The sequence below is a fragment of the Delphinus delphis genome, chromosome 6 (assembly GCF_949987515.2).
Source record: "Delphinus delphis chromosome 6, mDelDel1.2, whole genome shotgun sequence".
NCBI lineage: Eukaryota > Metazoa > Chordata > Mammalia > Artiodactyla > Delphinidae > Delphinus > Delphinus delphis.
Window position 1 is genome coordinate 49,507,794 of NC_082688.1, and position 13,106 is coordinate 49,520,899.

Sequence of the window (13,106 nt, forward strand, 5' to 3'; positions counted from 1 at the left end):
GCCGGCTGCGGAGCCCCAGCTGTAGCTGGGCGAGGGCGGCTGCGGTCGCGGCGGCGGCGGCGGCGGCGGCGGGAGAAGATGGTGGCGCTGGAGGTAGGAGCGGCTGGAGTGGAGCTTTATTCCCAGCCTCGGCACCAACGCTGTCGTTAGCGTCGCCTGCTTCCGCGGGCCCGCGGACCCAGCTGTCAGGCAAGGTACCACCGCCAGGGACTGGTGGGTAAATGCGGGGTCCCCGGTGCTGATGCTGCCCCCGATAGAGACCCGGTCCTCGCCGAAGGGCGCCTGCAAGGAACAATAGTGCGGATGAGAGGGGACAGCCGGCGACATCCAGGGGGCAATGACTTGAGCCATCGAGCTAACGGGGCGGGGGAAGGGGGCGCTGAGGGTAGGTGGTGTCCGGTGCGCGCTGAGATTCGGTGCTTTGGGGGCAGCGGCGGGCCTGATGACAGTCATGACAGGAGTGTGTGTGTGTGTGTGTGTGTGTGTGTGTCTGTCTGTCTGTGTGTGTGTGTGTGTGTAAAAGGTAGAGCCGAAGGGATGGGGGTGGCGTACGGTGTTGGGGGAAGGTGTTGGGAGATGACATTTCCAGGAATCCCCGCTAGGATCCCTCAGCTCTCGGCTGACTTCTCCGGGAGAAAGAGTGTGGTGATGGCAACGATGAAGTGTGCAGGATGCACTTGGTGTCTGAGTGTGGAGGGAGGCATTGGGGTGGTGCGGATTTGTAAAATCCCATGTGTGTGAATCTGTGTACGTGTGTATACTCGCGTGATTGCATACTGCTCTCCAAACCCGGAGATCTGCGGGTGCCCTGACTTGCTGCCACCCGTTGACTGTAGGACAGTGTTCGTTATTTCGACCCTGCAACTCTGAGCACAGTCTCGGTTCTGCTCCTGCCGCGTGGATGCCCGGGTGTAGGGATTCTCACTTCCCTTTGCTTCCCCTCACTTCCCCCCTTTTTCACATGTCTCTTGACATGGGGATGTGGAAGTGTGCATATGGCTTTGGGCACATGGAAGGGAAACAGGATAATGGTTACCCTTTCTGGGCTTGCTGGCATCCAGGTTTTGAAGGGAGCTTCCATCCTGTGACACTTCTCCTCTCCTCAGCCCCTGTTCTGTGAGGGTCTTAGATGCCCTGACTCTGCAGTTTCTATTGTTTATCTCTTGTCTGACCTGAAGGAAAGGGTCTTTAATGGTCACAACCTTCTCTCTGTCCCCACAACTTTGAATGTCAACTAGACCTTCTTCCACATTTAAACGCTGGAAATCTTATGGCTGAAGAATATGGTCTTTTTTGTGGGTTCTTGTAGAATGAACTCTGGAGGTCTGTATAAGAGATGGGGGGTAGTATTTAAAAAGAAGAAAAAGATCATACTGAGAAATGTTTGGTATCCCCCCACCTCCAGCCTTGGTCAGCGTCACACAGGCAGGGCGTTTTCCTTAGGAAAGGGGATACTTTATTTCTACTGCTGGTGACATCCACTCTTCCAGCCTTCACAATGACTAGGTGGTACCATGTATTATTCGGGAACTGAAATCCCCAAAGACCCATGGTGATGGGGTCCCAGGTCAGTGTGTCTGCTTTCCAAGCCAATGTAGCCTGCTAGTAGGGAATTTGGAAAATGTCAAGCTGGCAGTAAGTCACCCAGTGGGAGCCAGGACACAGAATTGAATCCAAAGTCTATAGCTGTTTAATTGTTTCTGTGTGATAAAGATAGGCTTGTGTGGGGTTGGGCAGAGAGAGACAGGAAGGGAGATAGCATATTCATATGTGAGCCCACTGCAGTTTGACTCCCCAGCTCCTGTATTTCTCCTGCGGTATTTATAGGAATGAATGCACCTTTACACTTAACATCTTGATACGTCTTTATTAAAATGTTGTGGGACTAGATTAACCTGCTTAGAACCTATTTTAATCGTAACACCTTAGATTCTACTGCATTGCTGTCAGAATCCAAACTGGCTGCCTCGGTCCTCTTGAAGAGCCTGTAGCAGTCATAGCTACACAAGTAAGTGTACGACACGTTGGCATCAGACGTTTCTTTCTCTTTTAAAAAATTTTTGTTTTGTTTTGTTTCGCAGAGGTTGCATTGAAAATAATAGAACCAGGGCTGTCCACATGTTTTTTTTTCTTCTCTTAATTAATGTTGATCCGTAGACCAGGTTTTCTTGGAGCTGTGAGCATTAAAGTAAATTTCCTCATGTCCTTCAAGTCAAGCTTTCTAAAATTTTAATATGAGGTTGTTGGATCGCATCCAAGGTGTAAGGATAGATTTATAAAAATGAATTTGGAATCTTAGTTCTTTACTCTCTTATTAGTTCTGCCAGTTTCTTTCTGAGAAAAGTACTTTGGAATGTAAAAGGCATTCTAAGAGGTTTTAGCTTTTTTTTAAAAAAGTTGTCTTTATATTTGCAAGTGAAATACGGAGATATCAATGTCTTACAAGGAAGTTTAAGAATGTTAGCAATTATCAAGGTAAATCAACTGTTTAGAAAAAGAATAATTATACAACAGCACAATTGATGACTCAGGAATTAGTGATTTCCTTTCTAACGTAACTGTGATGATTTTTAAAATGCAATGCCCAGCTTTCTAAAGATTGGACTATTAAGGTTAATGATACAGCTTGAATCCTGTAATTCAGTCTGGTAAACAGTTGTACCTTTTGCTGTAGCCTGCAGCAAGTAATTTGTTTTGCATGGATGCGTCTTCTTCACTTAAAGGAGCATTAATTCTTTTCTTTTCCACTATTGGGTCTTTTAAAGAAGTTTGTTTTTCGGAAGACTTGGGAATAAAAGATGTCTGAAAATTGACCTTTGGGGCCAAAAGGAATAAACTATGGGTACCGTGCGGGAGGTGGGACTTACATCCTGCAAGGAAAAAGTAATTGTTACAGTTGAGAGAATTTCAAGCACTAAAATCCAAAGTTAACCCTTTGGGTCACAATGATTAATTTACAAACGTTTGTTAGTTGCCTACTATATCTCAGGTAGTGTATACCTTTGGATAGAGTTTGGGAAATGTTACGGGGGCTGGAGATTTGAAGAATAAGGAGACTTAGATCCTGCCCAGAGGAAGTTCATGGCCAGGAAGGAGAGACAGGGCATGCATGTAACGAACTACAAGAATGGTGGAAAATGGTTAAGTGCTGAGAAAGCTATATGCCTGTAGAGCTGTAGGGGTTCACAGGATACAGCAATGACTTCAGAAGGAAGAATCAAGAAAGATTTCTTGGAAAAGGGAGCCTTTGAGCTCTGATTTACATAGGTGGAGTTTGGGCTGCCGGGGAAGGAAGGGTATACTGGGGGAGGAACAGCGTAGCAAAGGTGGAAATTGTGTGCCCATTCAGGGAACAGAATGGTGTGCTTAAAAATTCTTTCTCAGTAAAAATGGGGGAAAAAAAAGAATGATGTGCTTTGGCTGGAGCGTAGGAGATGCCCAGAGATGAAGTGAGAGGTAAGGTAAGAAAGAGAGGGTCACTCAAGGCTGTGGGGCAACTTTTATGTGGATTGTATTCAGTAACTGCCAGGGAGCCTTGGAAGGTTTCTGAGGAGGAAGGTTGACAGGACCAGAACTGTGCTTCAGGGTGCTAATCTTGAAGCATTGTGTTGGATGTATGAAATGAGGAAAGAATGGCAGTAGCTAGACCAGATAGACTCTATTGTCAAATTAGGGGCAAGAAGAAATGAGACAGTGGGAGTGAAGGGGAGAGGGCAGACTCAAGAGACAAGGCGCAAGAGTAACCTGAACACTGAGCAGGGAAGTCAGAGGTCATTGTCAGGCTCAGCTGAGAGAATGCTTGGGTCATTGTCAAGAAGGAGCTTCAGAGAAGGATGAGGAAGAGGGGAAAAAGGAAGTTCCATTTTGGGCCTGACAGGTTTGTCCAGATGAAGGGACTACAATACAGGGGTAGGTCTTGGAGAGAGGTTAGAGCTACAAAGAGAGGTTTGTAAGTCATCTACTTAGGAGCAATTTTAATGTCTCAGGAATGGCCAATAAAGAAAATGGAGCAAGAAGAGGCAGAGGCTAAGGGTGCGATCCTTGGGGGATGTCTGTGGGTTGGAGAGGAAGAGAGAAAAAAGCAGATATGAACAATGTTAAACAAGGGGCAGTTGCAGGAATGTGGTGGCAGTAGTGTGGTGTCATGGAGGCTGGGAAAGGTGAGGGGAGCATCGTCGTTCCTATAGCACGGCACAGGGGGATGAAGGTGCAGTGAAGGAAGAGCCATTGGATTTGACTCCTGGCATTCCTTGATTATCTTGAGGCAGGTAGAAGTGTAGCCAGGCTGTGAGGGGTTAAAGAGGAGAGGGTGATGCACATGGAAGAAGTGAGGACAGACTTCCTTTTTAATAAGTGGGGTGAAGGAGAAGGAGAGAGAGTTTACTACATCAAAGGTAGGGTGTAGTATAGAGAAAGTAAGTTTTTAGTATAAGAAGACCTGAGCCTACTTTATAAGCGGAGGAGAAGAAACCATTGAAGGGAAAAGAGATCAGAAATGTAAGGGAGAGGCGAAGCCGATGGGACGGAATCTTTAAAAAGATGGGACTCTTCAAAGGAGGGACTCTTTTGAGACAGAAGCATGGGAACTTTGTGGTAGAAAGAAAGGAATTTGGCTATAGTCTTCTAAGTCAAGTCAGAGAGAGGAGGGCAGGTTGAGGTCATGAGTAGAATAATAAAGACTTGGACTAAGTGCTGTGGAAATGTAGTGGTGACTCATTCAGGGGTGAATAAAAGATTATCACGCAACTATGAGGGCCTCATGTGTTTGGAGAGCATGAATTTGTGGTGGAACCAGTTAGCCCTATGTAATTAGTTTGACAACCATTTATGTAATTTTTGTTATTAAAATTAATAACATTAAATGTTGTTAAATACAGTGGTTCCTCCTTCCCTTAAACTCAATGAAAAGAGAAAAATGTTTGCCTTTAAAATTAGCTGAATAAAAGACTCCACCTGAAGTATTTCCTGTGACTATTTTCTCTCAGGGATTGCCGACTTCAATAAATAATGGGGGAAAATGTAAGTGTTTTTAAAAAGATGAACTTTCCCTATCTGTAATGGCAGAATGTTGCAAAAGAAAAATCAAGTATAGCACTTCACCCAACACCATGCCCATCATAAGCACACAATAAGTATTTTTTGCATGAATAAATTATTTTTTTTAGTAAAGTAGGTACAGTATCTAAGATCTAAAATTTCAGGATTTCTTTCCTATTTACACTGTGGACATTGAATGAGTTGCATTCCATGGCCTGTTCAAGTCTATGACAAAATTAAAACTTTTATTTATTCATACCTGCTATACACATTGAAGCTTTACAAAAGTTTTTTCACAAAATAATTTTGTACCCTTTAGACCCTTGAGTTATAGGGTCATGTCATGATTCCAGACAAGTATATAGAAATTCGACTGTGGTGAGTGATGATTTTGAGGTTCTAATGATGAAATCATTTATTCATTCCTTCAACAAATGTTCACTGAGCACCTTCTCTCTTCCATTCACTATTCTTGGTGCAAGGGATACAGCAGGGGGGAGAAAGTCCCTACCATCGCCGACCTTTTAGAGGAAGGAGATTAAAACATAAATAAGCACATATATAATATGTCAGGTGGCAGTGCATGCTATGAAGAAGAAAGCAAGGAATGAATAGAGTGTGGTGATGTAGGGGTTGCTGTTATTTTATATGGAGTGATCAGGAAAGGCCTTGAGCAGAGAGAGCTTAAAGAGCTGAAAGAGTGAGCCATGCAGGTATTTGAGGGCAGGGCCTTCCAGGCAGAGAATGTCAAGAGCAAAGGGCCTGAGATGGGAACATGCTTGGCATGATCAAGGAAGCCTCACTGGTTGGTTTCCTCGCTTCGCCTGGCCATGTAGTGTCACACACACATGATACCTGGAGCGGTCACTTAGGGACCCTGCAATGTGATGCCTTGCCTTCAGGTATTGAATCAGTTGCCTGTAAGGCTGTATCACACGTACCATGTTTGGGCTGACCTGTGGGTGAGTCAGTGCTGAGTTTATAAAAAGATAGATGTCCTCAATCACCCGTTTGAGTTAGAAAATTTGAAGAGTGGCTGTGTCTGAGTAGTGATGAAATACTAGACAGCTGGAAGTAGTCCTTCTCTTGGAACTGCACATCACTTTTCTGTGGCCTGAATCTTCTTCAGTGATAGGGTTCCTTCTTCCATCTTTCATGTCTCATTCTCAAGTCTAAGGTCTTTGAAACTAGAACTATATTTTGTTCATCTGGGCATACCCTGCAACCCATAGAAAAACTCTTTGCATTAGTAAGAGATCATCAAATATTTATTGAAAGGAATGGGATGAGATATTTCCAAAGATCTATTCAGTTGTAAAGAATGAGGGTAAAGCTCTTTTACCTTGATTCCTGCAGACACCTGTTTTTCAAAGAGGACACAAAATCACCACATGATGCTAAGTAGTTTATGCATGCAGGGCCTGAGACGAGGACTTGGGTACAAGTAGTCTCTTTGGCAGGTGATCCCAAGAAGCACACGTGAAAGAATGGAGAAAATGAGACAGGGAAGGAAGGAAAACCAGTAAGAAAAGAGGCAGATTAGTGAGCAGATTAACATTGTGGGCAATGGAGGCTCTGTTCTTTATGATTGTCCACCAAGCAGTGGGGAAACTGGGATTTTATCCACAATTTAATACTGGGGGCATTAAGTTCCCAGCACTTTAGTGCTGCCAGTATTAGCCTGAGCAACCTTTGGAGGCACCAGAGAAAGCCGTTGGGTAGCTAAGCAGAGAGTAAAAGTGGGCTAGAGGCGGGAAGCTGTCAGTGTGCAGGGGAACTGTCCATCAGAGCTACAGGTGAACTCCCAGGTGGGCTGAGGGGACAGCACAGCAACAGCCTCTGTTGCACATGGCACAGGGATATCATAGGGAATATTTAACAGATAAGAATTTGTTTGATAGCAGTTACTGGTACTTTATTTTAGGGATTTTAATGTATTGTAACAGCTTCCTGCTCTTCAGGTTCACTCACAAGCCAACTATTGACAATCCTCAATTATCTGGGATGGAGATTACCACATATGCCCATGTATAAGGTACCCTTGATTATGAGGTGGTCCCCAATTTTCCAACGAGGTGGTTTTTTAAATGGCTTTACATCAACTTGAATAAGCACGTGTTAGGGATGTAAATAAAGGATGAAATATCTACTTATATTTATTAATCTACTTGCATGTATTTTAACTCACATTATATAAAATTAGTAATTTAAAAATATGACATTCTTTGGGGCTTCCCTGATGGCACAGTGGTTAAGAATCTGCCTGCCAATGCAGGGGACACGGGTTCAAGCCCAGGTCCAGGAAGATCCCACATGCCGTGGAGCAACTAAGCCCATGTGCCACGACTACTGAGCCTTCTCTCTAGAGCCTCAGAGCCACAACTACTGAGCCCACATGCCACAACTACTGAAGCCCGCACTCCTAGAGCCCATGCTCCACAACAAGAAAAACCACTACAATGAAAAGCCCATGCACCGCAACGAAGAGTAGCCCCCGCTCATCACAACTAGAGAAAGCCTGTGCACAGCAACGAAGACCCAACGCAGCCAAAAATAAATAAATAAAATAAAATAAAAACATGACATTCTTCCACTTTTGCACTTCACAAAATCATTTCTTCAAATGCTTTGACTTCAGAGTTTTTTTCATCATTAGGCCACTTTCGGCATATTCATTTCTATCTAACTCATTTGAAATGTAGTACTTCTTGAATTTCCGTATTATGTTGCCCCTGTACACTTAATTCTAAGCCCCGTGTGCCCATTCACATTGTGTAAGAACAATTGTTTTTTTCCTTTCTTTCTATACGCGTATATTCCTACTCTCCACAACCCAGCACTTCTGCATGGCTCGTAGGACATCCAATACAGGCAGTTGTGAAGGAGTATATTCTTAAATTGGTGTTAAAATCTTGGCCCCCTTCATTCATTCAGTCATCTATTCTATTTCAATCCTATGACCTCCGTAAGCATCCCTATCTAGTATTGATTGCAGTTGTTTCTGGCTATCTTCTCCAAATAGTTCTCAAGTAACCTCTGAAACATACATCTCCTTTTTATAAAATCTTCAGTCTTACCAGGTAAATGTTTTTGACATGGTTTCTCCCTTTAAAATCAGTTACCATCACCTCCAGGATTAATGAATTGCTTGATTTCAGTTCCTGTTATCTTGGAGATAATAGGCTTTTTGCTTTTTGGCATTCAGAAGAGAGTGATTGAGGGAATGCCTCTTAGGATGGGAGACTTCATATGGAGTTAAATACAAGGTGACTTTCTCTTTTCTGAAATCTAATTTTGGGGGGACTAGGAATCTCATCTTATTTTGTATACACCAAGTAATCATGGGGGTTGTTCAAGTATAGTGGTGGTAAAAGCCATCCCTGCCCACTCTTTGCTCTCCAGCCTCCTCTTCTGCTCCATGGTGGATTAATTAGTGTGAAAAATACTTCAGTGATTTTGTTTCATGAAACAGGTGATCAGCCATAATTCTGAACAGTGTAACCATTTACCTTGCTGACTTTTGATAAATTTTGTATCTCAAGATCAATTCTGTATTAATTGACAGATACACTTTATTTTAGAGAAGAGGTATACGTGACAAGGTGTGCATAAATCCTTTATCCTGTAAATTGTAGCATATCTTAAATGCAAAGGGACAGCTTATCATTTAAAGAAATTCCACTTATCAGGAATAATAATTACCCTCTCATGTGGCTATTCAATGAATTAGGATTTTTATACTGGATTTACCTACATGGATCACACTCTATTTCCGTGCCTTTAAACTTGTTTGACCATGATCTCTAGTGAGAATACCATTTACATCATAGCCTAGCAACATAGATGAGTGTGTGTAAACACACACATACACAAACATATAGCTGAAACAAAAGATTCACCTAACAATACTTGTCCTTTATTATGTGTAATGCACTTGGATATTTTCTCTTCTATTCTATATGGTTGTCAACCCAGTAAACTGATTTCAGCTCTAATGGGTCCTGACAAGCGGTTTAAGAAACAGTGTTCTGTTGTATTACATCCATCAGAAGAGTGCTTATTTCCTTATACTATGAAATAATTTCACATCAGAGAGTTTTTAAAATTTGTTTCAAATTATTAGCATATTTGGATATTTGGTAGTATGAGTGTAGGAGGTTACAGTAATACTAAAGGGAAATTTATTTTTGAGTAGATGTTTTATTTCCCAAAGAAGAAATATTAGTGTGGAAAGTGGAACAAGATGAATGGATTGGTTCTTAAATCTAGCGGCTTTCCTGGGCTGTATGAACCATGCTCGGGCCCTGGGTCCCAACTGCATTGCTGGACTGATCATCACTCATGGGTCTGGTCAATCTCTCCTCATGGTTCTTTCCTGCCCTTCTCCCTTCCTGTCTCTTTCTCAGACCACTGCCCCCAAACCCCAGGAGTTCTAGATGTTCGGTTCAATTACTTAATTCTCAATTTCAACCTAACATTTCTTCCTAGATGTAAAACTAGTTTTTACACCCACTTCTCTTCCAAATAGCTTGAAAGTACAAGAGTCTTTTTTTCCTGAGCTAATACCTAGGAGGGTTTTTTTTCCTAAAGGAGCTAGAATTTGTTCCACAGGTGGAATGTTTCCATAGTGTTGGGTGGTATGACAGTCTAACGTAGTCTGATGTTCAGGTGTGATTGCACTCTTTATGGCTCTCCTGTTGTCTAGTGGAAGGACATGTCAGTTCCTGTTTTCAAACCCCAGTAGGCTCCCCGTCCAGTGAATGAAAGCAGGTTAACATCATAGCTATGAAGTGCCAGGTGTTGTGCTAAGCACTATACAACATACACAGTTAACTCATTTGCTTCTCATACTGACCTCGCTTACTCTTCATAACTGTATCAGGAGAGGACTTGTGTTACCGATACAACTTGGGTCTCTCAGAGGTTCTCTCAGTGACTAAAGGGCAGGGCCAGAGAGACTCACCTCGGGTCCAGGGATGGGATCAGGCCCTAACAGCTCCTGTCTGCTTTGTCCTAGGGCCCAGCGGAAGCCCTCCACACCAGCTGCCCAGCTGGACTCCCTTGTTTATGGTGCCCTTGTCCCATCTGGGATGTCTGTGTATGCATAGCTGTTGCACCAGCATCTCTCCAATCTCTGCACCCTGGGGTAGAAAGGCTCAAGACAGATGTAATGTGGTACTGCCACTGATTAGCTACCAACATTGAACAAGTCTCTAGATTGGGCTGAGCCTCAGCTTCCCCAGCGGTAAAAGTGGGGAATGATGAAACCTGCCCTTCCCTTCTCGTCCCCCGAAGGGCCACTGGGAGGGTCACATGGGCTATCAAGGGCTATAGGAAAGTAAGGTAGATGTGTCACTTCCCTCATAATGACCTTGGGCAAAAGTGACATCTCCCTCCTCTAGGCTAGGGGTTGGCAAACTGTTTCTGCATATGGCCAGATAGTAAATAGGTTCCGAGGGGCCACACGCGGTCTCTGTCACAACTTCTCAGCTCTGCCGTTGTGGTGCAAATTCGGTGGTGGGCAATGTGTAAAGCAATGAGCAGGGCGGTGCTCCAATAAAACTTTATTTCTGGATGCTGAAATTTGAATTTCGTATCACTTTCACTTGTCATAAAATTTTGATTCCTCCCTTGATTTTTTTCCAGCCATCTAAAAATGTAAAACCACTCCCAGCTCCCAGGCACTGGGCCAGATATGTTGCATGGAACTTAGCTTGCTGACTCCTGGTGTACATGTTCACAGCACTTTGTACCACTTGTTAGTGAGCAACTCCAGTTCACTTTGGACTGCAGCAATGTGTGCTCACTCTATTCCATCCCTCTCTTGTCCTTCCAAAATATACACCCACCACTGACATTTTTTCATCTGTAGCACTGGGAAGGCTAATAGCACGTAGATACTCTGCACACATATACACACATACATAGTATATGCTGAATACATATTTGTTGAATACATGATTTATATGATAAGAAAATCTGCTACTTTTCTATGTATCTTATTTTTCCATCTTTAAAAGGAATTCTGTCTATTTTCTAGTAAACCTTTGGGAATGATTAAGTTAACATTTTGTAATTAAATTTAAGGGCTTTAAGAATCATGGCTTTCGCCCCTGCTATTAACCAAAAAAGGAAAAGAATGTCAGGGAAGAAAGAAGGGGAAAGCAAACAGACAAAACAAAACCAACATTTCAGCATAAAAAGGGCTTATTAGAGAATAACCGAAGTGGCCAAACGTTTAGCTTTGGTCCCTGGGGCTTTCTGTCGCTGTAGGAGCTCTGGAGGCTGACGTGCTTTTGTGCCTCAGCTGCCAGCAGCCCTGCTTTTTGCTGTGCTTTCCCAAAAATTTAACTCAGGGCCCAGAACTCTGCATTTGGCTATACATAAAGACAGAATGATAGAATGTACTTTATCTTTTCATCTGTATTTTCTCAACAGGTATCAAGGAGTCACATCTCTTAAGAGCAAAGCCTTGAACACAACTCCCGTTTTATTTCTTAGTAGGTATATAGGCTCGGGAGTGGCAGTATTAGGAAATACATAAATCTAAAATTTTCTTCTCAAAATAAGATGGACAGAAACTGGATGGTGGAATTACAGCATGCATGTGTGTTATTTTTCCAAATAGTCTGTGATGAAGATATTACTCTGTGTTCTGTCATGAGGAAATTAAATATATGTGCAGGTACGTGTGTGTGTATTTAAGGAGGGGGAAGGAATATGCTAGAAAATTGGAACCAACATCATTAATAATCTATGCCCCTTATTAAAATTTGTTAAGGATAAATACAGTTAGGTCAGCTCTCAGATAAGCACTTACCTTTTTTAGTCTGCCAAACCATGTTAACCTGGAGAAAAGATCCATGGCTGGTGTAAAAGAAATTATCAAGTGTGCTTTCGACTTGGCGTAAGTTGTTACTGCTCTGGTAGCTGCTGTCTGGCCTTGAAGACAGAATGTTAATCCAGTGTTAGAAGTGCATATTACATTTAAGTCGTGTGAGGTATTCGAACGAAGCCTGCTTGGGGAAGAATGGAGCCTGAGGCGCTCAGGATTTTGTTCCCTATTATGTCTGAGCTGCTCCCGGTGAGACACAACATACCACTTACTGGCAGTGCAAAGACTGTTTTCAAAATTACTCTAGGTGGATAGAGGCAGAGGGGGCGAGGGAGGGGGCCAGGCTTACCTGAGAACTGCAAGGTGGGGGCGTGGTAATTACCCATCTGTCTGCGGTTTCTTGTGTGGCATGAGGCTCCCCTTGATGAAGTAGAGACTGTGCTTATGAAGGTGGATAATTAAGGTTTTGTTCATTATGTTATCTGCACCGTGAATCTTACCTTTTCTTCTTGTACTGAGTAAATTTTTTCCTTCCTTGCAGCCCCCTCCTCCTCCTTTCTTCCGCTTGGGGAATTACAGTGGGCTCTTTTACATCTCATGGCTTATTTGGATGGCTCCCTTTCATGCCAGAGGTTTTCAGCTAATGTCTGGTCATCATGGATTGTCCATTCATATTAAGGCTGTGACACCAAAGATGGCCAGGCATCTGTATTAGTTGGCAGGGTTTGTAAAGGTCTTAGGTTGGGCTCCCCAGAGCAGACACTGAAAAGAGGGCTGGTGTGTGCAGGCACTGCCTTATTAAAGAGATGCTCCCAGAGGAGACTGGGAAGGGAGGGGAGAGGCAGTCAAACAGGGTATGATCTCAAAGGCACGAGGGTGGGGAAGCTCTGGTATGATATGGCCTCAGGACTGTCCCCACCAGAGTCAGTGGGGTTGGCAGTACAGACTCCATACCTGTCAGTCATTGGGTAAAGGCCCTGGGCGTGAGGGGGTACGGTGGGGAGGGGGACGTACATTCTCAGGTATTTCTGGTTCTCTGTTTGAAAAAGCAAAGCTAGTGCAGCCCTCCCCAGAAGAGTCATAGGTGCTAGCTGTGGACCGGGTGGGGATTTGGATGTGACACCAACATTGTCCACCACCAGACCAGTGGCTTCTCCTTGGAGTGGTCGGCCAGGGAGCCAATTCAGCTGCTTCCCTGGGAATCCCCAAATGCCAGTCCTTTTCCTGAGAAGTG

At 43.6% G+C, this 13,106-nt stretch overlaps 1 protein-coding gene across 1 annotated transcript in view; it reads left to right on the forward strand.

Annotated features, from left to right (window-relative positions):
* Nucleotides 1-13,106, forward strand: part of APBA1 (amyloid beta precursor protein binding family A member 1) — a 240,059-nt gene continuing 226,953 nt past the window's right edge. The window contains exon 1 of the mRNA XM_060014643.1: nucleotides 1-194. The gene's annotated coding sequence lies outside the window, so the exon portion shown is untranslated. The remainder of the gene's footprint in view (nucleotides 195-13,106) is intronic.